The 26,378-nt window shown below is 49.6% G+C and overlaps 1 long non-coding RNA gene and 1 pseudogene across 1 annotated transcript in view; both read right to left on the minus strand.

Moving 5' to 3' along the window:
* Window positions 1-2,025, minus strand: part of LOC101417407 (uncharacterized) — a 41,364-nt gene extending 39,339 nt beyond the window's left edge. Inside the window, exon 1 of the long non-coding RNA XR_011646152.1 lies at window positions 1,933-2,025. This is a non-coding gene — a long non-coding RNA (uncharacterized lncRNA). The remainder of the gene's footprint in view (window positions 1-1,932) is intronic.
* A 12,896-nt stretch (window positions 2,026-14,921) lies between these two features.
* The window catches only part of LOC131273751 (factor in the germline alpha-like), a 33,598-nt pseudogene continuing 22,141 nt past the window's right edge, over window positions 14,922-26,378 (minus strand).

Consider the following 26,378-nt stretch of genomic DNA (forward strand, 5'->3'; position numbering starts at 1 on the left):
TATTTCCCCCTCCCCCCATTGTGTGTTCTCTGTGTCTATTTGCTGCGTCTTCTTTGTTCGCTTCTGTGTTTCTTTTTGTTGTGTCAGCTCTCCATGTGTGGGGCGCCATTCCTGGGCAGGCTGTACTTTCTTCCGTGCTGGGTGGCTCTCCTTCCGGGGTGCACTCCTTGCATGTGGGGCTCTCCTACGTGGGGGACACCCCTGCGTGGCAGGGCACTCTTTGCCTGCTTCAGCACTGCGCATGGGCCAGCTCCACACGGGTCAAGGAGGCCCTGGGGTTTGAACAGCGGACCTCCCATGTGGTAGATGGACGCCATAACCACTGGGTCAAGTCCGCCACCCTCTTACGCAAATTTGCTCCAAGCCTAGAAACTACATGTGGTATGTCATTTCAGTCATTTGTGTGTATTGTGTATGTGACAAGCCCTTTCTGAGAGAGCTAGGCAACCTAGTATCTAAGAACCAATGTAGATTTATGGATTTTGGACCAGAGATGTAGACATCCTAATAGACACTTTGCTTTTACTTGTGCCCTATTTGGAGGGGGAATGGAGACTGGGGGCAGTGAGGAGGGCTGGGCAAGATCCTGGTCAGGCATTGAGAAGAGTCTGCTCACATTACAAAAACGAAGTTAAGGCATCATAAAGTAAAACTATTAACGAATAACTTACACCCCTTTAAAAAATCTCTAGTATTCATTATTTATATGCTAGTGGGAAGAGATACTTCCAAGTCTGAAATTCCACAATTAGTTTCTTTATCTATATCACTTCAAATGTCGACCAAATACTTTCCCTTAAAACAATTTCAAAATCCCATCATGAGAACACCTCACGCTGCACAAGTTAAACATTTCATATCCTCCAACCTGAGAAGAGCTGAGTGCACCCCCAGTGCATTTGCTTCTGTCGGGAGGCCAGACCAGCCCTCCTTAGGGGTTGGTCAGAAGACACAGAATGTCCATTTATGAAACTGAAATTTGGTTTCTCTTATTTATTAGACTCATTTGAGTCAGTTAAATCTTAGGCGACAAACTGCAAGAAGAGGGAGGAGTGGGTGTAAAGAAACAGATGGGTAATAGTCATGTCGTAGATAAATGAGAGTTTTTGGAAGAATTGGATAGGGTGTGGGCTGGAGCATTTTTCATTTTTAGGGGATGGAGATTAGGGGCGAGAAGAAAAAAGGCAAGACAGTAGGCCAGACCAGAGCGCCTGCTCAGCACCCTAAAGCTGCCTGCCCTTCCCATCCCCCTCCTGCCCCCACCCCCAACACCAGGTACTCTGCCTTCTGGATATCAAAACCAGCAGACGTGGACCTGGACTCCCCGCTGCCTCCCTGGATGGAGGAGGGGAGGGAGGCAGGGAAACCGAGGAAAGGAGATGGGAGCTGAGATGAACAGACTGTCAAGACCTCCTCACGGACCGTGGGGTTTTTTGCTTCCCTCCAAAGTGGTTGAGTTGCACAAAAATTCAAACCCACCCTGGCCAGGTCACCTGCCAGCTCCCTTTAACAAAATGCTGGCGGCTGCAGACCTCACACCTGCTCACCAACAGCTGCAACCACGCTGCGCACGCCCACCCGGCCCCAAGGGAGCGCGCCCAGGGCGGCGGCCAAGCGGGAAGGCAGGGAACCCAGAGGAAAGCCCCACCAGGCAGACGTCGTTCTCCTGACAAACCGGCCCACAGCCCCCCATGCGGAGACCAGCGCCTGGCAGCCCCGATTTCCGAAAAAGCCTCCAATGTTACACCAACAGAAATCGGTAGGTGTGAAATACATACCCTGCCACTAGGAAGGGCTGCAGCGCAGATGCCAACAAAATCAGACAAGGCCCTCCTCTATCTGCACCCAGCAGCTCTGGGAAGGGGAGGGATGCAGGAACGCTCGGGAATTCCATGAAAATTAACAAAACCAAGGCAAGCCTAAGGGTCTTACCTCCTGCGTGGCATCGCATCCATCTCTGGTCTTCCCTGTAGGATTCTCCTCTAAGTCAGCTGAATAAATCCACCCAGCTAACCTGCAGGACAATATTTCTACCCCTCCTGCAGTCCCGCGCTGGTCAGAGCGGCTGAAAGGGTTTCTCTACCCACATCTGCCTGAAATCCCCCAGCCACGCGCTGCTTCTTCGGGTCAGTGGAGATCACAGACAACAGAGGCTGCTGCTCCTTGACAAAGTTTTCCTTCCAGCGCCTCCCTTACAGCGCTGCCATCAGAACTAAATCCATCTCCCACCCCGGGCTGCGAGGACGCGGGCTCCTCCCCGTGCGCGCTGACAAAAGCCCGCGCCCCGGCGCCCGCACAGCCCCCTCTAGCGGCCGCGGGGCGGGCGCCGGGAGGGCGGGGGCTGCAGTGCCCGCCCCGCGCTGCCGCAGTCCCGGGCCCCCGCGGGCAGCTCCCCTGCTCTCACGCCCAGCTTCACCCACTGGGGAGCCCCTCACAGCAGCCGAGAGCTAATAGCATTAACTTACCAGGGGGAAATCTGAATCCTCCCTGGGTGAAAAATGAAGCCTCACTTAGAATGTTTTTGTCCAGGAAGTAGGTACATCGTGCCCTGAGAAGTAACGCTGTTAGTGATTTTAACAGGAACTGTTGGACCGTTTAAGTTCAAAGCCAAGATTACCCCTGTACTAATTCTGATTCCATTTCCAACTAGGACAAAAATCTTTGTCTTGCTGAGCCCGCTGGGGTTATGGGACTTGTCCAGCTCCCTAAATTCTAGTTACTAACTCGCCTCACCTCTTCATCCTCGCTGACCTCCCACTCCTCAGGAAAACGTGTGAGTGAGGAGGAAACTGAATGCGGAGCCAGGACGCCTGGTTGCAGTCTGAGTCCTGCCATTAATTCGCTGTGTGACCTTGATAAAGCCAGGACCTCTCTGGGTCTCATCTTCACCCGGAAAATGACAGTGTACCTAAAAAGGCAGCTTCGGGGTCTAATACTTGCTGGCAGTGTTTCTCAAGAGTGCCCTCGAGGAGCGGGACATCAGTGGGTACCTTGGATGTTAGACCCCCAGGCTATCTACCAGCTCCTCATATTCCCCTCAGTCAGCATTTCTCTAAGTGGCTGGAAGGCTGTGTCTGCAGGGCAAGCCCCTGTCACGGCCCCCAGATCGTCGCCCCCCAAGGATCTGAACCACCACAGCCCTCAGACCCCACCATGGGGCCTGCCTGAGCTCAGTCTCTGGAGGTGAGCCCAGGAACTGAAGTTTGGAAACAAGCAGCCCACGTGACCCCTTTGCACACTGACCAAGAGAACCCACCACAAGGGCCCCAGAACCACCAGCAGGCGGTCCCTGGCCAGTGCCAGGGGAAAGCTCCTTCCTGCTCTAACGTCCTCACGTCCACTCCTGCACCTTCTCCCCCCACCCAGGGATTCCCACTCATTCCCATTCCTTCTCCAGAAGCACCAAGTCCACTAGCCCTTGCCCATTTTGCTGTCAAAACCTGCTAGAAGAGTCAGGACAAACTCGGCTTCCCCCCGCGAGGAGCCCATCTGTGCAAAGCTATGAGGTGACATGTCTGAGACACTTTGGGGGGCTGTGGCACTGTTAGTGTCAGCGAGCAACAGCAGGGGGAAGGCAGGGCCCTGGCATCACTGGTAAGTGAAAAGCAAAAAAAATAAATGAGCCCCTAAATGAGCAGTTTTCATTTAGTCCAGAAATACCAGGTCTGAGACTGCATGGCCACACATCTTCAGATGCCCTCCCTGGTGCATGCAGGTCTCAAGTCACAAGCCGCTGGTGGCTCCTGGTGTTATTCTGAGGCTTTCCTTGCATTTCTACTCATTTAACCCACACAACAGCTCTGAGGAGGGTACTATTATTCCCATTTTTCAGGTGAAGAATCTGTGGACAGAGGTTTGGTAACTCGCCCAAGGTCATACTAGTGGGTGGCCCAGCCAGGATTCCACTCAGGGGCCCTGGTTCCAGAGCATTCCATGGCATGGCCTCCCAGAGACAAGAGCAAAGCTGCTCTAGGTTATCCCAATGCTACATGCTACTGTGTTTCAGATTTAAGGTTGCTACCCTACGATTTTATTAAATGTGATTTTTTTTTAAAAGCAACTAATATAACACACTGGCCACACTGTAATTTTCTGAAAAGGAAAATAAGAAAAAAAAAAGGGGGTGGGTGGGGGAGGGAGTGACTGTCCTCTAACATAACCGGGTCTTAAAAAAGTGCATCCGGTGAGGCCAATGTGGCTCTGCGGTCACCCCTCGGGCTGAAGTGTGGTTTGCTGGCCTGGCGGGGGAGCAGCCGCGGCAGGCCAAGCCGCTGCCCCCGTAATAGGGTGGCTGGTCAGACTCACCGCCACCCCTGAAGGGAGCTCAGCATGGGTGCAGAGTGCCCTCGGGTCTCCCCTTCTCGGCAGCCATGCTTCCGCGGCCGCCCCTCCTCCCGGATGGCGCCACACGATGCCTGTAGGGCGGCACCCTTCTTCTTTCTCCCTGCGCAGGCGCAGGGCGGAAAATTCCAGTCTGCCCTTTTCCCCTCCCCCGACAGCAGCAACAGCCAGGCGTGGGCGGAAAATTCCAGTCTGCCCTTTTCCCCTCCCCTGACAGCAGCAACAGCCAGGCGTGGGCAGAAAAATCCAGTCTGCCCTTTTCCCTTCCCCCGACAGCAGCAACAGCCAGGCGTGGGCGGGAAACTCAAGTCTGCCCTCCACCCCAGCAACAGCAGCCACCAATCCCTAAAACCTGCCCCTTCCCCCAGCAACAGCGACAGCCAATCCCTAACCACCACCCCTCCCCCATCCAGTACCGCCCACTGACCTTTCGCCGGCAACCAATCAGAATAGGGCGTGGCTTCGACCAATCAGCCTTCCCCAGCCCCTATAAAACTGTTGCCTCTCCCTCAGTAAAGTGGACTTGCGTGTTTACCTTGTCTCCGCGGTAGTTCTTCTGCCGTGCGCCCTCCAGTCCTGAGAGCCCCCGGCAAGGGCCTGGCCTCCCTTGTCCCCAGTTCGTCGCTGGCTTCGCCGGGCGACCCCATCAACCAAACCGCGCAACCCCTTGTGAGACTGATCTCTCGTCTGCTGCCAGACCGACCCCTCGTCCCAAGTGGGACCGACCCCTCGTCCAGAGCTGGATCGACCCCTCGTCCGCAGCCAGACCCCACCTCTACCGAACGAGCAAGCCGCTGCAGCTGGCGCCCAACGTGGGGCAAGGCAACCCCACTACAGCCTCACTCCATAACCTGGCAGCCCCCCCCTCCATTCTTCTCACCGTGGGACTTCTCTCATGCAACAATGCTGCTACCTGAGCCTTGGCTACCTCATATGATCCATGGCGGTCTGGGAGAATCGCTGGATGGCTTTCTCCTTCCATGTCGGGGGCTTATACCGACCCACTATGATTAAGAGGAGCCTTGGATTTCTCGGGAGCACGCGCTTGCACATCTGAAGTAACCCTACCACAGCCCTACGCCCTCCTCTCTTCTCACCCCTATCTTTTCACTCTGCATTGCTGCTCCTGAACCTTGGCGACCTCATACGATCCACGGCGGTCTGGGAGAATCGCTGGATGGCTTTCTCCTTCCATGTCGGGGGCTTATACCGACCCGCTATGATTAAGAGGCGCCAATAAAACTCTCAGGAGCGCGTGCCTGAGCACCTCCTCTCCTGCCTTCACCTCTGCCTCCTCCCCTCCGCACTTGCTCCCCTTTGCCTTGCTCCACTGCTCGTCGTCCCGCCCTCCCCTCGTCGGGGCCTTCTCTTGGCCCGCGACCACCGTCGGAGCCCCACCGGCTCTGACCCCTCGTCTCACCGCGCACCTCGGCTCCCACCGCCACGCTCTCAAGGTAAGGGCCCCTTTTCTTATCGGCTCCAAAAGGCCATTAGCAATGGGTAACATCCTATCTGCTAAGCAAGCCCCACAAGTTCGGGCCCTCGCCGGTCTCCTAGACACTCACCGGTGTAAGATCTCTTTGAAACAGCCCCAAGTCTTCTGTAACTGCGGCCCCCCATGCCGCCATCACTCTCAAGCAGCTCCAGCCCCGCTAAACGGCCCGCAACCCGCTTTCCCCAGCCCACGGCCTGCTTTCTAGCATCTAATAACGTTTCTGCTTTTGCCTCCCCATACTTCTGCGGAGCTTCCTCCTGTCTCGACCTCACTCCTCTTCTCAGCGATCCAAAGCATCCTTTCTCGTCCCGCCCCCCTCCTTTTTTGTTTGAACCCCCATTGCGTTGCAGATTGGGCCACCCCATGTCAGCCCGCCCCGTTAACATCGGCCTCTCTCGCGCCCGTGGAGACTTTGGCCTTCTTGCTGTCCTCGCCTACGTCTCCACCACTCCCGACGCTGCCACCACCACCGCCGCTGGTGCCCTGGCGTGACTTGTCCTCACAGCTGCGATCCTCCAGACCATCACACAGTCTGCCTCTGCTGCTCTTTGCTGCCAAGAAGAGTTCAACTACCTGTAACGCACTGTCACCCTGGACTTTTAACAGCAGATAGACCTTATAGCCACCAAGATCAACAAGAATTGGACATTGGCCACCCTTGCTTGCAACGGCAAGATATCGCCCCCTAAATTGTACATTTATATCCCCGTCATACTCACCTCCTTCTTCAGCCCCGCTTCCCTCATTGCTTACTGCCTCTTGGGCCTCGCCTACTTGTTGCTGCTGCCATCCTGGCCCTTATTTGAAAAGAAGGGGGAAATGCGGTCACCCTTCGGGCTGAAGTGTGGTTTGCTGACCTGGCAGGGGAGCAGCTGCGGCAGGCCAAGCTGCTGCCCCCATAATAGGGTGGCTGGTCGGACTCACTGCCACCCCTGAAGGGAGCTCGGCATGGGCGCAGAGTGCCCTCAGGTCTCCCCTTCTCGGCAGCCATGCTTCCGTAGCCACCCCTCCTCCCGGATGGCGCCACACGATGCCTGTGGGGCGGCACCCTTCTTCTTCTTTCTCCCTGCGCAGGCGCAGGGTGGAAAATTCCAGTCTGCCCTTTTCCCCTCCCCCGACAGCAGCAACAGCCAGGCGTGGGCGGAAAAATCCAGTCTGCCCTTTTCCCTTCCCCCGACAGCAGCAACAGCTAGGCGTGGGTGGGAAACTCCAGTCTGCCCTCCACCCCAGCAACAGCAGCCACCAATCCCTAAACCCTGCCCCTTCCCCCAGCAACAGCGACAGCCAATCCCTAACCACCACCCCTCCCCCATCCAGTACCGCCCACTGACCTTTCGCCGGCAACCAATCAGAACAGGGCATGGCTTTGACCAATCAGCCTTCCCCAGCCCCTATAAAACTGTTGCCTCTCCCTCAATAAAGTGGACTTGCGTGTTTACCTTGTCTCCGCGGTAGTTCTTCTGCCGTGCGCCCTCCAGTCCTGAGAGCTCCTGAAAAGGGCCTGGCCTCCCTTGTCCCCAGTTCGTCGCCTGCTTCGCCGGGCGACCCCTTCGTCACCTGCTTCTCCGGGCGACCCCTTCATCGCCGGCTTCGCCAGGCGACCCCGTCAGCCGAACCGCACAACCCCTTGTGAGACCGATCCCTCGTCTGCTGCCGGACCGACCCCTCGTCCCAGGTGGGACCCGACCCCTCGTCTCAAGCAGGACCGACCCCTCGTCCAGAGCTGGACCGACCCCTCGTCCACAGCCAGACCCCACCTCTACCGACCGAGCAAGCCGCCGCATGGCTCAAGTGATAAGACCCCTGCCTGCCATATGGGAGGACCCAGGTTTACACCCTGGGACCTCCTGGTGAAAAGAGAAAGCATGCCTGTGGTCAGCTGAGTGCCTGCCCTACTGCATCATGCAGCAAGATGACACAACTAGAGAAAGACAAAAGGGAGTGTCAAAGTAAAGCGCAGCAGAGACCAGGTACTGAGGTGGCACAATTGACAGGGAACCTCTCTCCACAGCACAGGTCCCCAGGATCAAATCCTTCTGAATCCTAGAGAAAGATGAGAAGAGAACAAAGAGAAATAGATGCAGAAAATCACACAGCGAGTGGAAACAGACAGCAGAAACACCAGGGAGGGGTGGAGAAAAGTCTTAAAAAAAAAAAAAAAGGTACATCCAAATGAAGCTCTGATACATACCATAAAATGTGTGAACACCAAAGACATGTTGAGTAAAACAAGCCAGACACTAGAGGACATACTGTACAGTCACTCCCGAAATAACTAGACTACACATTCACATGGAACAATGACAGGCTACCAGAGGCAGGAGTGGGGAATGGGTTGCTAATCCCTAGCACACAGCTGCTGGTTAGGGGGAGGGAAGTTTTGGCAATGGATGGTGGTGGCAGCAGCACACTGTGTAGTTACTACCTGCGAGTTATATACGCAGAAGTGGTACAGATGGGAAGTGTTATATGAAATGGCACAAAGTTCTAAAGTGTCCAGCTCCTCCCAGACACCACCTGATTACAGGTGCTGAGAAAGTGGCACAAGTCCGTGTCCTTAGGAGTTTTTCAAGTGTCAGACAAGAAACGAGACTTCTTTCTTCTTTATGTTAGTTCCACATGAATAACCTGTCAGAAATTCTTCCTGAATATCTCATACTCTTCCACCCACCCACCCAAATCCAAACTCACCTTGAAATTCAATGAGAACCATTAACTATTTGGCCCCACAGTCTATCCCTGTGAGACCATGAAGATTCACAGCTCCTACATCAGAAAGCATGAGATGCCTGGCCTTCAACGAGGGACAGCAAAGCACAGGAGACTCAATGTCAGACCCCAAAACTCACATTTGGGTAGCCACCAAGGGCCAGGTCAGGATTCTAGTGTTACATTTGACTGATTTGCAAGATTTTAAACCACCAAGTCTTTTTGACAAGTGTTTCTAGCCATCAGTCACTTGTGTAGAAACTCCAACAGCATGAACGCTAGGTGGTTTCTAAGGTGGCTCAGTCGCCCCCACCTCCTGGCTTCACATCCTTACAGAATCACTCCCGAGATGCCAGCAGGACCTGTGACTTGCTTCTAACCCATAGAACATAGCAGAGGGAATGGAATGTCAATTCTGTGTAGGTTACATAAAATTCATCATCCTGTCACACTCTAGAGCCTCGTTGGTTTGCATGCTTTGGTTAGGCCAGTGGTCATATTGGAAAGGCTGATGTGGCAAGGAGCAGAGGGTGATTTCCAGCCAACAGACAGCTGGAAACAGAGGCCCTCAGCCAAAGAGTCCTAGAGGAAGTGAGTTTTCTTAGTAACAACTCCAGTCAAGCCATTAGATGAGACCCCAGCTATGACTGACACCTTGACTTTTGCCTTGTGACAGACCTCAGAACAGAGGATGTAGCTAGACTGCTCAAATGGACTCCTAACTTACAGAAACTGAGATAAAACACATTGTTTTAAGTTGCTAAGATCGTGATTGGTTTCATAGTAGTAGCTAATCTTGCCTAGATCTGAGGGTGACAAGGCCCTACTCTGGCTGGCCTTCCCCCAGGGCAGGCCGGAAGTGCTGGAGGAAGCCACATCCCCTGGGATCTGGCCAAGTTCAATGATGGTCAGGCTTAGTATACACCTGGCTTCCTCATCCCTGAGTGCTGAGGGGCCAATGCTGGGGCACGTTCCACAGTGCCTCCCAGAGTTGCCCACAGCAGTAGCCTGCTCAAGTATACAACTTTGACGGGCTTTTCCTCCCTCTGCCCTGGTGGTGCTTCACGTAATAACTACTGCTTAAAGCTCTGTCTCAGAATCTGCATTTGAGGGAACTCAATTGAAGGTTAAGAAGGATAGAAGTGTTAATGGGGGGTAGTATATGGGAACTCTTCCGCAGGATGTAAGCCTACAACTTCTCTAATAAGAGGCAAGACAGTGCTTTCAAACCAGACAGTGGCTAATTCTAAGTCTAGATGTCCTAGAGATGCCACCCTCCAGATAAATGAACATTCAACCAACTCTGTGGTGAGGCCTGTGGAAAGAACATAAAGTCCAGAGCTTGAAGCTCCAGACTCAGTCCCAGAGACTTTATGGCATAAGGAGAAAGGGGTAACAGTGCATGCCCTCCTCCTATCCTGCTCCCCAGCATTCTCATGCAAATAAAGTGGTACACCAAGTTCTTATGGTCCAATTACTGATTAAATTAAGGCAATGAGCAACTATACCTCCAGCCATATCGGAGAAAAACCAAGAGGCTCAGGGACAGAGGAGCGGGAGAGAGGACCCCCAGATTCCAATTGTCACCCTCATGGAAGCTCTAAATGTCAAGGGCTACAGCTAGAACTGTATTCAGCCTTTATGATACAAAAGTCTCTCATGGCAATGGAGTGGGATCCAGGCTAAGTCATTATTAGTTCCTCCCTCCCAGTCCCGTGGAAGGTACAGGAAGATTTCAGAACCTTTTCCAGTGATGACTTGCCTGGCAGGACTTACTATATTCCAGAGTTGTTACTCTTGGAGTCAGTGTTGAGCCTTAGGGCTAATGCCTCCGAACAAAAGGCCAGAGCATTTTGTTCCCAGGACTCTGGTTCTCTTAGTTCCCCAGTGCCCCTCAGTAGCCTAGAACCAGCAGACTGGTCTCATTCCACAGATCCCGCTTAGGGCGTATGACGTCAGTAGGGGCCTCTTTGTCCTTGCCCTGAGACTCAGTGACACACAGTCCCATGGTCAAAAGAACTCCCACTTCCAACACATTGAGAAGTTTTGCAAGTCTTCATCCAACTTAGTCTTATACCATCAGGAACCCCTAGCCTTCCTTCTGCCTTCCTTTCTTCCGTGGGCAGCACCATTTTTTCTCTAATGAAGAAAGTTGGCTCTCCCCAATCCTTCTTCCATTCTTTTCTGTTTCTATTCACTGACCCCAATGAAGACAAAGGTCCCAAATCCAATAGATAGAAAACCAAAAATCCCGCATTACAGGTAAGGCTGGAGGGATGTTAAATTTAAGGCAACTGTAGGTATTGCCACAGATGATGCATTTGGAATTTTAAATGGGGTAGCTATTACAAAGGAATTCCACTTTATATGTGGCCTTGTGCAAGTCTTTCAGCATTTCTGTTCCAGTTTCTTCATGTGTAAGACAGGGATAGTGGTACCTACTTCATAGGATTGTAGTGAGAACAAATTAGCATGTACAAAGCATGGTGAACAAAACCGAGTGGACATTAAGTCCTGCATCGTTGTTAGTTATTGTATAAAGTGAAGACTGTCTTCATGGTCAAGGCCCTTGGGTGTCTAACTTGCACAATTGTGCCACATAGCCCTGCTGCGTATTTATTTAGAGAGCCCTAAATTCTCACTCCCATTGGTCAAAGTGTACAACTCCACACACTATAGCTTATGTTTTTATTCTTGTTAAAGGCTAGTTTCCCCAGACAGGTAACAGTCCCTTATTCCTAAATGATGAAAATAGAGTAAGATATTAGGTGTAAGTCCTAGAGAAGATAGAGAGCCCCAAAGAGTGGGAGGGGAGCTGGGGGACACTGCAAGGGCTATAGGCCCTGAAGCTTATTTCTCCAAGTTAGAAAGTTAAGATAAAAATAGAGTTCAGTAAGTTTGTGACCGGCAAGGTCATTTAAAGGGTAGTTGTTAAATGAGTTATCACGAAACATTTCAGAGTCTCCAAAACTTTCAAGACTGCACTTATTTTTCTCTAGACAGTAGCTCTGCGCCTTTTTACTTTCATACTTGGGGAAGGCTGAAACAGAAGAAAATCTATTGTAAATGGCTAAAGGATAAAAGCAGACAGAAGAAATGTAACTAAACAAAATGTAGAACATTTAGCTTCACTAATAGATGCTTCCATTTAAAGATACCATTCTGTACCCATTAAAGTCCCATCACTTTAATATATCCCACTGCTGGCTAGGATGTGAGGAGGTCAGGAGCGTTTTGGTATTAGAAGGTGGTATCATACATCAAGTCATAGGGAGTACCTACACCCACGACTCAGGAGCTCCACTTCTCAGGATCTGTCCTGAAAAACAAAGTACACATGGGGAAAGGGCTAACCATGTCAAGTTATTTGCCATGTTTGAGAAGAAAACAAGTCAATTTAAATAGCAGTGAACTGTCTATTTGGTGGACTACTAAAATTTGTTAGTGAGATTACATAAGTAGCCTCTGGACATGCCAATGGTAAAAGAAAACAGGACACAATGTTATGTACCCTAAGAAAATTTAAATCTGTTCTATAGGGGAAAAACCAACATTTAGAGTATTTCCGTCATTGGTTCTACCAGGGTGGTAAGATCACTGAGTCTTCTCAATTTTCTGAAATTTCAACTTGAAAACTGAATCCACAGTTAAAAAGATAGTCACTCAAATCATAATCAGGCAGTTCAGGTATTGAAACCATGAAGAAACTCACTGATTACAGTCAAAAGCTAATTGACTTTATTTACTCAAAGATGATGGGCCTTAAAGGGGCAAGATAGAGGTTCCTATCATCTGAATTATGAGGGTTTATTAGGGAACTCATTGACAAGCTGAGGATGCTACAGAAAGTAAAGTTACATTTCTTCCCATCTAAGTCATGTTCATAACTGACAATCCTGCTTTGGGTGCATGAAAGTCCAGCAGGTACCAGAGACCAGAACCAGGCATTGTGGCCACAGCCAGGCCTTCACACATCCAGAGGGAAATTCATGCAATTGATACTTCCCCAAACCCCTCATAACAAGTAGAGGTTTGGCCACCAAGCCTGATAGAGCCTTAGTCTCTTCCTGAGGTCCCGGTCCAGATCTCACAATGCTGGGGGACTCTGCCACTTTGTTCCTCTCCCCCCAAGTCTCCCCAACAAAGCAGGTGCCCCAGGCCTGTCTTCCACACCTGATTTGCCTGAAGGACACATTCCAAAAGGGAAGAGTGGGAAGAATATTTGGCTCAAAGGATAGAGTGTCCACCTACCACACAGGCAGTCCAAGGTTCAAACCCAGGGCCTCCTGACCTTGTGGTGAGCTGCCCCATGTGCAGTGCTGATGCCCACAAGGAGTGTGCCCCATAAAGAGAGCTGCCCTATGCAAAGAAAGCACAGCTTGCCCAGGTGTGGTGCTGCACACATGGAGATCTGACGCAGCAAGATGACACAACAAAGAAGGACAGAGGTTCCCGGTGCCGCTGACAAGAACACAAGTGGACACAGAAGAACACATAGTGAATGGATACAGAGAGCAGACAACAGGGTAGGGGGAGAGAAATAAAATAAAATAAATAAACCTTTTATTAAATAAAAAAAGGGAAAAATCTTTCCAAAGAGAAAGGAAGTGATACAAAGAGGACCAAAAGAGTCCCTAAAAGAATCTACTTTTTATAAACCTCTTCTCCTCCCATTAAAAGATCTGCCATTAACATGGTCCTTGGAGCCCTTTTGTCCCTGATCTGTTCTGGACACCACAGCTATACCAAATGAGACATGCCTTTTATAAAGCCTCTCCTAGCGTCTCCTAGAAACATTTCCTCTAGAAGCCACTAGGACGGATGAGGACTAACTTCAGTCAACTTAACCACCAGGCCCAGGACGTCAGAAATAGAATTTTTGGCTCTATCAAATTGTGCTCAGCTCACTGACAAGCTTGGGCAGCACACACCAGTGAGAGTTCTTGTCCAGATGTTGTGCCAGAATTCATACCATAAAGAGATTCCACAATTATTTCAATTTTTCCCCATAGAAAAATGAGTTCCAACAAAGGGAATCTCCCTCTTAGGTTCAAGAGATAGAAGCCTCTGACATTTTCTTATCTCAGTCAGATTCAGCCTTAAGAGTCTTCCTTGGGTGTCTGGTTTCATCACTTGCTCAGTGGCCCCAGCCTGGAGAATCCACCACTGGAAGGGGCATCACTCCAAGGTTACTTCCATTCCATTTACCTGCTCTGGATCCCTCACCTTTTCAAACTGCCAGACAACTTCCAGAACACATACCACCCCAGCACCTGCCCTTAAACCACCCCCAAGGATTGAGAAACAGTCAAGTCTCAGAGCCCAGTGAACCACTGGAATAGCCTTCCCTCTGAGCCCTAACATCCTTAGTCCAGGGCTACCAAGTCAGACATCTGAACAAGTCGAATGGGCTAGTGAGATACAATAAGGGGTGGGTGGGGACTCTGACAAGCCAGAGAACATCTCCATCCAAACAAAGTTCAGTTTGGAATACTCTTCTAGCCAAACTCCTCAGAATATGCCCTGTGAGCCTCCCATGGTCAGAGATTCTTACCTTTTCCTGTTCCATGGACCCCTTTGCTAGTCAGGTGAAAACCACAGACCCCAAACGAAGTCCACACTATTCTGTATACTATTTAATAAATATATCACACCCACACTATCATATCCCCACACGAATGTCTGAGTTTCAAGTTCTTGGGCCCCTTGTGTGTTTTTTTTTTTTTAATTGATTTTGTAAAAATTATTACTTTAAAAATATGAGGTCCCATTCAACCCTACCACCCCCACCCCACCACTCCCCCTGCAGCAACCTTCACTCCCATCATTATGACTCATCCATTGCACCTGGCATGTACATCTCTGGGCATCTCTGCACCCCATGGTTAATGGTCTACATCATGGCCCATACTCTCCCACATTCCATCCAGTGGGTCGTGGGAGGATTTATAATGTCTGGTGATTGCCCCTGAAGCACCATCCAGGGCAACTCTAAGTCCCAAAGGTGCCTCTACCTCTCATCTCTTCCTGCCATTCCACATACCCATCAGCCACCATGTCCGCTTTTCCCACTCCAATGCCACCTTTTCTCTGTGGACCTTGGATTGGTTGTGTTTATTGCACCTCTATGTCAAGAGGAGGCTCAGATTCCACATGGATACTGGATGCAATCCTCTTGCTTTCAATTGTAGGCCCTCTAGACTCCATGGTGTGGTGGTTGTCCTTCTTCAACTCCATCTTAGCTGAGTGTGGTGAGTCCAATAAATCAGATTGTAGGAGCTGAAGTCTGTTGGGGCTCAGGGCCTTCGGGCCCCATGTTAAGAAGCCCTGCCTTGAGGGAATGCTGGAGCAGATGAGCCGCTCCCCAAGCAGAAGCCTAGGGCAGCTTCAGTGGGGAAATTTTCCTGTCACAAGTAGCTCCTACCTGGGGAAAATGAGAGACAAGGAGGCTTCGGGGTGTTTCCAGGGTGCTAATAAGTTTATCCCAACTATCTAGGCCATCTCATTTCAGAGCTTAAACTGTTCAAGGAAGTTTCCCCAGTGATCAGTTTTATGCATCGATGATCACAACCTGAGGAGGGGGTTAGTGGGACTCCAGCACCCCCAGAGCAGCCTTCTCTCAGCAGCTTTCCAAGGAAGCTCCTGTGACATGCCAACACTTGAATCTTTGACTCTGCCATATCCAGGCCCCACACATGGTCTTCATCCATATGTGCCCCCCAGCTCTCATGGCATCTCACTCCAAAACTGAATGGCTTTATTTATCTATTTTTTTTAAGATTTATTTCTCCCCACCCCCACACTGTTTGCACATGCTGTGTGCTGTGTCTTTAGGAGGCACACAGGAACTGGACCTGGGACCTCCAGTATGGGAAGGCAGTGCCTACTCGCTTGAGCCACCTCCGTTCCCTGCTTTGTCTCTCTTAATGTTTTTTCTTCTTGTGTATCTTGTTGCATCATCTCATTGCATCAGCTTGCTGTGCCTGCCAGTCACGTCATCTTGTTATCTTGCTCATTTTCTTTAGGAGGCCCTGGGAACCTCTGCTCTAAGATTTTGTTTTGTCTCTTAGTATGTTTTTTTCTTCTTGTATCTCTTTTTTGCATCATCTTGTTGTGTCAGCCTGCCCCGCCTATCCATCACACCAATTCCTGGTCTTCTACAGTGAACTACAGACCTCCCATGTGGTAGGCGGGAGCTCAGTCGCCTGGGCCACATCCACGTCCCGAGTGGCCCTTTTCCATAAACACAGCCTCAACAACATCACAGACAATTCTGAACAAAATTCACACTCTTGAATGACAAGAAATACCCATGTCATAGCCATGGGTGACAAAGAATAAATGAAGTGAGGCAACAAACACCTTTAACACACAGCAATACCCAACCCCTACATGGCAAAAGCCTCCATCCTGAAACTCCACCAGTTCTACATGAGCCTCTCCTGGACTTTTTTAATCCCCGTCTCTAGCAAAACCACATGCTGTGGCTACACACAGCTCTAGTCCCTCTGTCAGCATACATCCTTGCTAATTCAGTCCCCAAGTGAACCTGCTCTGGCCACACAAGTCAATCTCCATCCCTGCCATCAGCAAATTCTTATATACTTTAAGGACTTTGCCTTCCAGGAACGTTGATTTTGTACTACCTGTTTTTACCCCCAGCCTCCCACAATAAATGCCCGTCCTTGCCAGCACCAGGATTCTACTTCCCAGATAATCTACTCTGCAAACTGTCTCCCAAATCTTAGGCCCTTCTGCACACCAGCATTCAGTCCAATGTGTCATATCAGCTGGCACCGGGTCTCCAGTTAGGGTAACTGACCAGGATCGTGAAAACCTTACATAGTCACCCACTTTGGATAAGCTGGACAGAACTCTCACTACAGCCAGGAACCTGTAGTCAAATAAAGGCCAGCCAGAGAATTGTGGGAAGACGGCAAAGCAGGAAGCTCCGGGAACTATTAGACAGTAACTGTCTGAATCAACTATTTCACAACTCTGGAGTCCAGTAGAATACCGTACAGCATTCAGGGAACAATGGGGAGAAAATTCTGGTACATGGCAATAAATGCCAGTGAATCACACATGCCGCATAGCTGTTACAACCACCCAACCCCCAATCTCGTGGCAGGCAGCAGTGGGGTCCAGCCCTTGGCATAATTTGCTGATGCTAGAAGGGGACAAAAGCTAGTTCCAAGATCCAGGGGGTGGGAAGAAGAGAATGGTCTGATTGCTCCTTTGGATAAGCTACTTCAATCCGCTAGGCACCTAGCGCTGAGAGCTGCCAATTGTTCTAACCCACGCTGGACAGAAGCAGTAGAAGAGACTTAAAAGATGACATACTTCTTCAGAGCTGCGGGAGGACAATGGATGGGATGCATTTGGTAGGCAAATGCCAAGTCAAGAAAGCACAGCTTTGGGAGCCATAGAAGCAGCTCTAGGCACCCAGCCTGGCAGCCGTCTCAGGGCAGTTTGGAGTAAGCCAGTGCTCCCTTTGTGGGGCCCATGCCTTGCTCCAACTGGGAAAGACTAAATTAGGAAATTCCTCTCTGGTGTACCCCCTGCCTCTTCCCAGAATCTGCCCCCCAGGGAAAAGCAACTGGAGACTGCAAAGGCAGTGAGAGAAACAATGGAGGCCAGTGGCTGGGGCAAAGGCTGCCAAGGCTGGCCTGCTTTACCCCCTGCAGGGGAACACCAGGGAGAGGGAGAATGTCTGTGGCCTGAGAAGTAGAGGACAGGGAGCTTTCAAACTCCATAAACAGGGAACTCCTAACACCACTAGCAAGCACAAGCCCAGCACAAGACACAGGCCAGAAGAGACAGGGAGGCCCCTGCACTTTGCATTCACCACGGGCTGATCTCCCTGATAAGAAGGCTCACCCCTGCAGAGAGTCCAGACAATGCATATCCAGTATGCAAACTGCTGAAAGGGTTTCTGCTAAGGTTTATTTGGTTTTCTTAGCTCCTGACACACAAGAAAACCTGTTCTATCATGAGCTGGATACAAACTCAAGAAACAGGTCAAGGAATAAGTGTGCGCTAACAGTGATATATGATTATGTATAGTACGCTATGAGAAATCAAAGAAACTGGAAACAATGGTCCATTCAAAGAAAAGAGATACAAATCCAGAGGACAGTGAAGATGACCTGACTGTGGATGTACTAGACAGACTTAAAGTGATCTTCAAATTGCTCAAGGAGATGAAGTTGGGGGGCAGGGGGAGGAATAAAAGGCTTTTGGGGATTTAAAAAAAAAAATGAATGTGGGAATCTCAAAGAGCCAGAAGTTTTAAAAAGGAACCAAACAGAACTGCTGACGACCACAATAATGAATATGAAAGATTCCCAGGAGGCTTTCAACAGCAGATCAGAGCTGGCTGAAGAATGAATCACTGAACCTAAACACAAGACAAGAGAGTCAGGTGGAGAAGAATTCAAAAAAGCAAAAATAGTCCAAGAGACCTTTGGGATACCATCAGGCATACCAATATTTGCATTCTGGGGGTCCCAGAAGAAGAGGGGACAAGGAATGTTCAAGGAAACAACAACTTCCTAGACTCAGCAAGAGACGTTACTATGAACATCCAACAAGCTCAGAGAACACCAAGCAGGATAAAGTTGAAGAAATACACCCTGTCACATCCTGATCAAACTGGGGAAAGCAAAGGACAAGGAGAATGTTCTGAAGCTGCCTGAGGAAAGCAATGTTATGTGCAATGGAGTCCCAATTAGATTAAGTGCGCAGCTCACAAGAAACTGTGGAGGCCAGGAGGCAGTATGTTGAAATACTTAGCTTGCTGCAAGATGACAAATGCCAACCAAGAATTTTAAATCCAGTGTGACTTCCTTTCAAAAATAAGGGAGAAAATAAGACATTTCCAGATAAACAAAAGCTGAGGGATTTCACCCCCACTAGACCTGCCCTATAGGCAATGCTAAAGGGAGCTATTTAGAGTAAAAGGGAAGGACAGTAGACAGTGGTTCAAACACATAGAGAAACAGAGACTCCTGGTAGAGGTAACCATAGGGGCAGTTACTCCAGTGCTGTCGTGTTTTATGGTATGCAATTCTAATTCTTACCGCGGCAGCTAAAATGCAAATTAATAAAGACAAAGTGAGAAACAGATTTGGCACAGTAGTTAGGGCACCCACCTACCACATGCGAGGACCACGGTTGAAACCCCGGGCCTACTTGACCCATGTGGAGCTAGCCCATGAGCAGTGCTAATGCGCGCAGGGAGTGCCGTGCCAAGCAGGGTTGTCCCCTGCATAGGGGAGCCGGAGGTGCAAGGCATGCGCCCAATAAGAAGAGATGCCCATTAGGACAGAAAATGCAGCCTGCCTCAGGATGGCAAAACCCACACGGAGAGCTGATACAACAAGATGAGTCAACAAAAACACAGATTCCTGTGCCACTGACAACAGAAGCGGACAAAGAAGATGATGCTGCAAATAGACACAGAGAACAGACAGCTAGGTTGGGGGGGTGAGGGGGAAGGGGACAGAAATAAATAAATAAATACATTTTTAAAGAAAAAAAAGGACAGAGATCTAGAAGATAGATACAGAAACGGTATATGTGGATGGTATTGAAGTAGGTACCAAATTAAATGACTGTTAGGGTTAAGATGTTAAATTTCAGCCCCACAGGTAATCACCAAGTAAACACATAAAAATATCTTCAAAGAAATGTTTTTCAAAATGGCGTAGTACCAAAAGCCAAATATGAGAGTAGGCATTAAAAGAATTAAGGGTCAAATATATATATATACACATATAACTTGCAAATTCAAAATAGGAAAATGGCAAAAGAAAGTACTGCATTATCAGCAGTTACTTTAAATGTAAGTAGATTAAACTCCCCAGTCAAAAGGCAGAGATTGGCAGAAGTGGATAAAGTATTACCTAATTATATGCTGTCTACAAAAGACTCATCTTAAATTCAAAAGGCATAAGTAGGTTGAAAGTAAAGTGACAGAGGAAAAAAATATGCCATGCAAGCAATAATATAAAAAAGGGGGGAGGGAGGGAAATGTACATGGTTCAAGTGGTTGACCACTTGCTTCCCACATGGGAGGCCCCAGGTTCAATACCCACTACCTCTTAAAACAAAAACACAATCAAAACTTAAAGTCAGGAAACGGACTTGGCCCAGTGGTTAGGGCGTCCGTCTACCACATGGGAGGTCCACGGTTCAAACCCTGGGCCTCCTTGACCCATGTGGAGCTGGCCCATGCGCAGTGCTGATGCGCGCAAGGAGTGCGGCGCCACGCAGGGGTGTCCCCCACGTAGGGGAGCCCCATGCGCAAGGAGTGCGCCCCAAAAGAAGAGCCGCCCAGCGTGGAAGAAAGTACAGCCTGCCCAGGAATGGTGTCACACACATGGAGAGCTGACACAACAAGATGACTCAACAAAAAGAAACACAGATTCCTGTGCTGCTGACAACAACAGAGGTGGACAAAGAAGAACACACAGGCGATAGACACAGAGAACAGACAATGGCGGGGAGGGGGCAAGGGGAGAGAAATAAATAAAAAATAAATCTTAAAAAAAAAAACTTAAGGGATGCAAAGTCAGGGCTGAGGGAAATGTGTAGCTCTAAATGCTTAAATATGAAGAAAGATCTTAAATCAGAGACCTTACCTCAAAACTCGAGATCTAGAAAAACAACTAATCTCAAAACAAGCAGAAGGAAGGAAATAGACATTAGAGTGGACTAAATGAGAATTAAATAGAAATCATCCAGAAGTTGGTTCTCTGAAAAAAAAAAAAACAAAGAAAATCATTTATCTAGAAGGGGGAGGGTAAGGGGGCAGAAAGGGGTGGAAAGAGGGAGAGAGAGGAAGAAAATCTGAAATGAAAAAAGAATACCACTAGCCCACGCGAATGAATAGGAAAACCTAGATGAAATGAGCAAAGTCCTAGAAACACAAACTACCTACACTGACTCAAGAAGAAATACATAGCAGTGAACCAATAACTAGTAAAGAAATCAGATCAGTAAGCATCTCCCAAAGAAGAGCCTAGGAGTGCGACGGCTTGCTCGGTCGGTAGAGGTGGGGTCTGGCTGCGGACCAGGGGTCGGTCCAGCTTGGGACGAGGGGTTGGTCCCGCTTGGGACGAGGGGTCGGTCCCACTTGGGAGGAGGGGTCTGTCCGGCAGCAGACGAGGGGTCGGTCTCACAGGGGTTGCGCGGTTCGGCTGACGCGGTCGCCCGGCGAAGCCGGCGACGAAGGGGTCGCCCGGAGATGCAGGCGATGAACTGGGGACAAGGGAGGCCAGGCCCTTGTCGGGGGCTCTCAGGACTGGAGGGCGCACGGCAGAAAAACTACCGCGGAGACAAGGTAAACACGCAAGTCCACTTTATTGAGGGAGAGGCAACAGTTTTATAGGGGCTGGGGAAGGCTGATTGGTCAAAGCCACGCCCTGTTCTGATTGGTTGCCAGTGAAAGGTCAGTGGGCGGTACTGGACGGGGGAGGGGTGGTGGTTAGGGATTGGCTGTCGCTGTTGCTGGGGGAAGGGGCAGGGTTTAGGGATTGGTGGCTGCTGTTGCTGGGGTGGAGGGCAGACTGGAGTTTCCCGCCCACGCCTGGCTGTTGCTGCTGTCGGGCGGAGGGAAAAGGGCAGACTGGATTTTTCCGCCCTGCGCCTGTGCAGGGAGAAAGAAGGCATGGTGTGGCGCTATCTGGGAGGAGGGGCGGCCGCGGAAGCATGGCTGCCGAGAAGGGGAGACCCGAGGGCACTCTGCGCCCATGCCGAGCTTCCTTCAGGGGTGGCGGTGGGCCCGACCAACCACCCTATTATGGGGGCAGCGGAATTAGGCCTACCGCAGCCGCTCCCCTGCCAGGCCAGCAAACCACACTTCAGCCCGAGGGGTGACCGCAGTGATACATGCCACAACACAGATGGCCTCTGAAGACATCATGTTGAGTGAATAAGCCAGACACAAAAGAATATGTATGATCTCATGGATATGAAATAATTAGAATAAAACTCAGTCAATCTAGACTATCGTTTACCAGGGGATGGGGTGGGGGTAGGTAATACTAGGAGTTAATGCTCAAGATGTACTCATTTTCTCCTTGGGATCACGAAAAGTTTTGGTAATGGATGGTGGTGATTGTAGTGATTAGAGCACAACATTGTGGACATAACTACATACTTGAATGTAATTAATAGGAAACTTAAAAATTAAAGAATAAAAATTTTTTAAAAGAAGACATTTTAGGTTGTATGCATGTTACTAGAATAAGAATTTTTTTAAAATCCAAGGAACACAGTGAACCCCAAGTTAAATCATGGACTACAGCTAGTAGAACAATTATTTAAGTATGCTTTCATCTATTTTAAATGGATCACACGAGTACGAGGTGTGAATAGCATGGTAAGTTTTCACAAAATTGTTGTAATGTTTTAGCATGGAAATAGCCACACTTCAAATTCAAGTTATAGACATTGACACCTAGATGACTTTAAGAAGGAAGACTTTACCAGTCTCCTGATAGGGGAGATAACTCCAGTTGTAGACAGCATGCTCTGGTGACAAGTGTATGCTGAGTCACCACTGCCACCCTCTGCCCAGAGCCCCTGTACAGCTGGCAGGCAGGGTGATGTTTCTGGATGATTCTCTAATCACGGATTTATGGGGTGCAGAACTATTTTTGCTATAGTTCAGATCATCTGGGTCTTGTTTCTAGAAACTATATTTGGTATCAAACAGTATAATACGGCAGAGTTTGGCTATTTCAATCAATATATTCCAGAGGTTTAACTGACCAAGTTGCATTTAAGCAGTAAGGGCAATGTTGAAGGTATGGAGAAAAAAGTATTACCCAGTCAACTAATTTTGTTATTCTATAACCTTAAGATCTGTACTGGGCAACTAAATATTACGGCATAGGAAAGTCTTAACTGCTCTGCCTTTAAGCAGAAAAAAAATCATTTCTGTTGCACAAAACACAAGGAAAACCTAAGGCAGCCACCTGCACAAGTCTAAACACTGTGACCACACCACAACCCAATCATTCGCTTTGGCCAATAGACAATCCATCCCCATTGCAGGATGTGTCCTCCCAGCACCACCTGACCAGTACTGGGGGACAAGCAGAAGGAAAGAACCAATTCAGCAATACATTGTACACCTGGCTGTTTCTGCCCTAACTTGACAAAATATTTCTCTTCTCTTTTCTCTCTCTCCTCATCTGTCTTTAAATACAAACATATGACCTTCACTTGATCTAATGGCTTTTCTCTTGCTTCCATTCTTTTGATCCCTCTTCTAACAGACTTGCAGGTTGACTGGAACTTGAACTCTGCCACTGCTCTCTGTTTGATTCCAAATCTTTACCAATTATATTCCCTCAACCCTCTCCCTACCGGTTGACTCCCAGCCCACTCCTCTACTAACAAATGCTGAATCTGGTTGCTTCCTCAGCACCCCTGTAGCTTCTCACAGCTTCCCATGGTGGCCAAAACTCTCTCCCCCTTGATCTTTTGACCCCACCTTGGCTCCTCTACCTTCTTTCTGATGGCTCCTCCTTCCTCTAGCCAACAGGTGTTCCCTGGGGCTCACTTCTAAGGTCTCTCTTCTTCCTTTTATTGATCCATTTTCACACCTTCTGTGGAATAAGCCCATAAAACGAGACCCAGCCTTCCAATGCCTTATTGGACACTTCTGAGGATGCCACCCTGATAACGGCGGTGATACCCGGGGTTTCATTTTGCAAAGCAGGCTCTCTACATGCCAAGATTCAGTTAAATATTTAGCAGTTAGGATCCAGGTGCCCTGGACAGTGACAAGAACTAAGTATATAGATGGTTAGGAATGTGACCAAGGCTCATGTAAACCTGGATTCAAATCACAGCCTTGATATTTCTTAGCTCTGTGGGCTTAATTTTAGTTGCTCCTTCTATAAAACAGGGATTGGGACTAGCCAACAGAATTGTCAGACACCAACTGGAAGTATACATCAAGTACCAGGCACACAGAAAAGGCTCATTAGATGATAGCTAGTGACATTTTGAATTCTTAAGGCTTTACCTCAGCATTTTTGGCTCCTTCCAACACATCACTGAGAATTTGGATGTATTCAGTTGCCCCTTTAAGGACATCAACTTTGCTAGGCTTCCTGCTTTGCGGAAGGAATGGCACAAGTGCCTTCAGTTTGGCAAAACCACGATTGAGATTTTTATCTAGAAAACAAAAAGGTACAGTGACACAGAGAAGCTAATTTGTACATATACCTCCCCAACCCATAGAAAGGGCTTGTGAAGCTCATGTCTACAGCCCTTTTATCTGGCTGGGGAATCTAAGCAGGCATATTCTGAAGAGCAGTAGTTCCACTGGCAGAGACTTTCAGGGCAAAAGGAGCAGCAAAACTCAGCACTGTGGCTGAGCCAGGGGGTGCATCTACATCGTCCCTTGACCGTCCCCCACCCACTGGAGAGGGTACCCACTGCACTGTAGTAGAGAAGCACTAGGAAGTCTTTGTTAAAAACTCCAAGTCAACTATACCCAGACAGAAAACCCCCTCCCCCACTCACTACCTTATAAAGCCTGTAGGGTATTTAATCACTCAGCCTCAGGTTGTTTATCTGAAAAGTGGAGAATACCAACCCTGTAGCTTTTTGTGGTGTACAATGTAATGGACACGTAAAAACACCTCACCAAGCATCACACACTTAAAAGTCATCAGTAAATGGTATGATGACTAAAATGGACACATACTTGTCTACTCAGGCACTGTGCCACCAACCCTTCCAATATTCTAGCTCAGCTAATGTTATAGAGGCCAAAGAATCTGTAGTTGATGACACTTGAAATGGAGCGTGAGGTGCCTCATTTTTTTGTCAGACAGGCCGGAGGCCCTGGGCTACCAGCACCTCATTTCTCTGGAGTGTGACACCTCGTCCCCCTCTGTCCAGCTCTAAAGTCCTGGAACTCTGATGACCTTGCCCCTGGAGGGCACAGGCCCTAGAGGAACTGGCTCCCCCTGGACACCACCAGGGATTTGCTTTGAGACGGAAATGTGGAGGAAAAGGTGGAAGGGGGCGTCCTTTAGGACCTGAGCTCTGGACCTGCCCAGATGGTCGGAAAATGAGGCTCAAAGTACGTGCACTAATGAGCTCTTTAAAAGCACCTGTCCCTGGAGACATTTTTGCAGCTGTCGCGAGCCTTCGCTGTCCCCCTCCGGGACCCGGTTCCCGCCCAAGGCCAGGCGGTGAGGAGGCCGGCCACCCGCGCGGTGGGCAAAAAGCAGCCGGCTATGGTAGGGGCACCAAAGCCACCGTCACTCCCCCGTCAACCAGGCACACGGGGGGACCTCAGGAGGTCTGAAGCCGCGGGGAGCGAGGCCGCCCGGGGAGGCTGAGAGGGCAGGGCCCGCCTGCCCGCGGGAAGGGGTCGGAGGCGGCGGAGCAGCGACGGCCCTGGACGCCCGCGCTCCTTGGCCTTGGCCCCGCGCCGCTGCTCCAGCGCCAACTGCATGTCCCGGGTCGCCGAGGAGTCGCCGAGGGCAGACGCCTGAGCCGGCAGATGGCAGCCAGCTGGGCCGCGGCCCGAACTGCTCCCGCAGCACGTCCTGCAGCACCTCGGCCTCCGGGGCGTCCAGGAAGGCGGCGGCGCCGGGCTGGGCCCTGACGGCTCAGGCGCAGCGTCCAGGGCTGAGCGCGAGGCCGGGCCCGCCCCCCACAGCCCCTGCCCTGCTGGGCAGAGGAGAGGCCGCGCTCAGGGAAAATTGGGCCGCCAGGGTTAAGGGCAGGGATCGGTTTTTAACTAGCTACACGGGTGATTACCATGAGCCTTGACTAACAGCACTGGTTCCGGAACTTGACTGCACCTGCCATCCCCTGGCGGGGGGCGGGGACCGGAGGGAAGCAAGTCCATAATAGACGATTCCAGCTCTATTCCTACATGTGTATTCAAAAAGACAGCTGTATATATGCATAAATTCACATACGTGTGCACGTAAGCATAGACACAAATTGACTGCAATGCAAGTTTTTAGAAATCCATTTTCACATAAATGTTGTAGAAAAGGTGAAAGAATAATAACAAAGAGCTCTTGCCTCCACTTCTCTCTACTATTTAATCACATTTGCTCCATCACCCTTTTCTATGAATAGTCCCATTTTCATTATTCTTTTTCTGGACTATTTAAGTTGCAGAAATGATGTTCCAACAGGGAGGGAGGAAGGAAGAGGAAGAAGAAATTCTCACTGTGTCTGGCCTATGCTGATTCCAGAAATTCATGGGCCCATACTGATACGAATTGGAGAAGGGAAAGTGCTCTCTCACAATAGATGCCACCAATTTGGCCACCATCAGGGAGTCAACCATGGACACCAAGGAGTTGCTCCTCATGAAATAGTTCTCAATGACAAAAGAAAAACTAGTCAGTTTAGGGTGAAACCACCTGGCAGGCACCCCTTTGACCAGGTGATCAAGGTTAGCATCAGCAGTGGGGGCACAGGTAACATCCTGAAACTCCTGATGAGATGCACGGAGAAAAGCCGAGCTCCGTTTCTATGGGATCCCTGCCAAGACGCCTGGCCTAAGTCTCACCATGAGGAAACACTGGGCAGGTTCAGCCTACAGAAGGCTTGTGTGCTTACACGTATACACTTATATCTACATCTATGTGTGTGCACATCTTATGCATGTGTTTATTTTTAAAGCCATGACTGCACATTAATATTTCCAGTTCCAACTCAACACCTCAGATTTCTCTCTAGCTTCCCCCTTTCCTTATTTTTAATTTCCTTCTCCAACAGTGAGAATCCTGACCCCCATTATCCTCAATATATTGATTTATTTGCCCTGTGCAGAGCC

The sequence above is a fragment of the Dasypus novemcinctus genome, chromosome 17, assembly GCF_030445035.2.
Source record: "Dasypus novemcinctus isolate mDasNov1 chromosome 17, mDasNov1.1.hap2, whole genome shotgun sequence".
Taxonomy (NCBI): domain Eukaryota; kingdom Metazoa; phylum Chordata; class Mammalia; order Cingulata; family Dasypodidae; genus Dasypus; species Dasypus novemcinctus.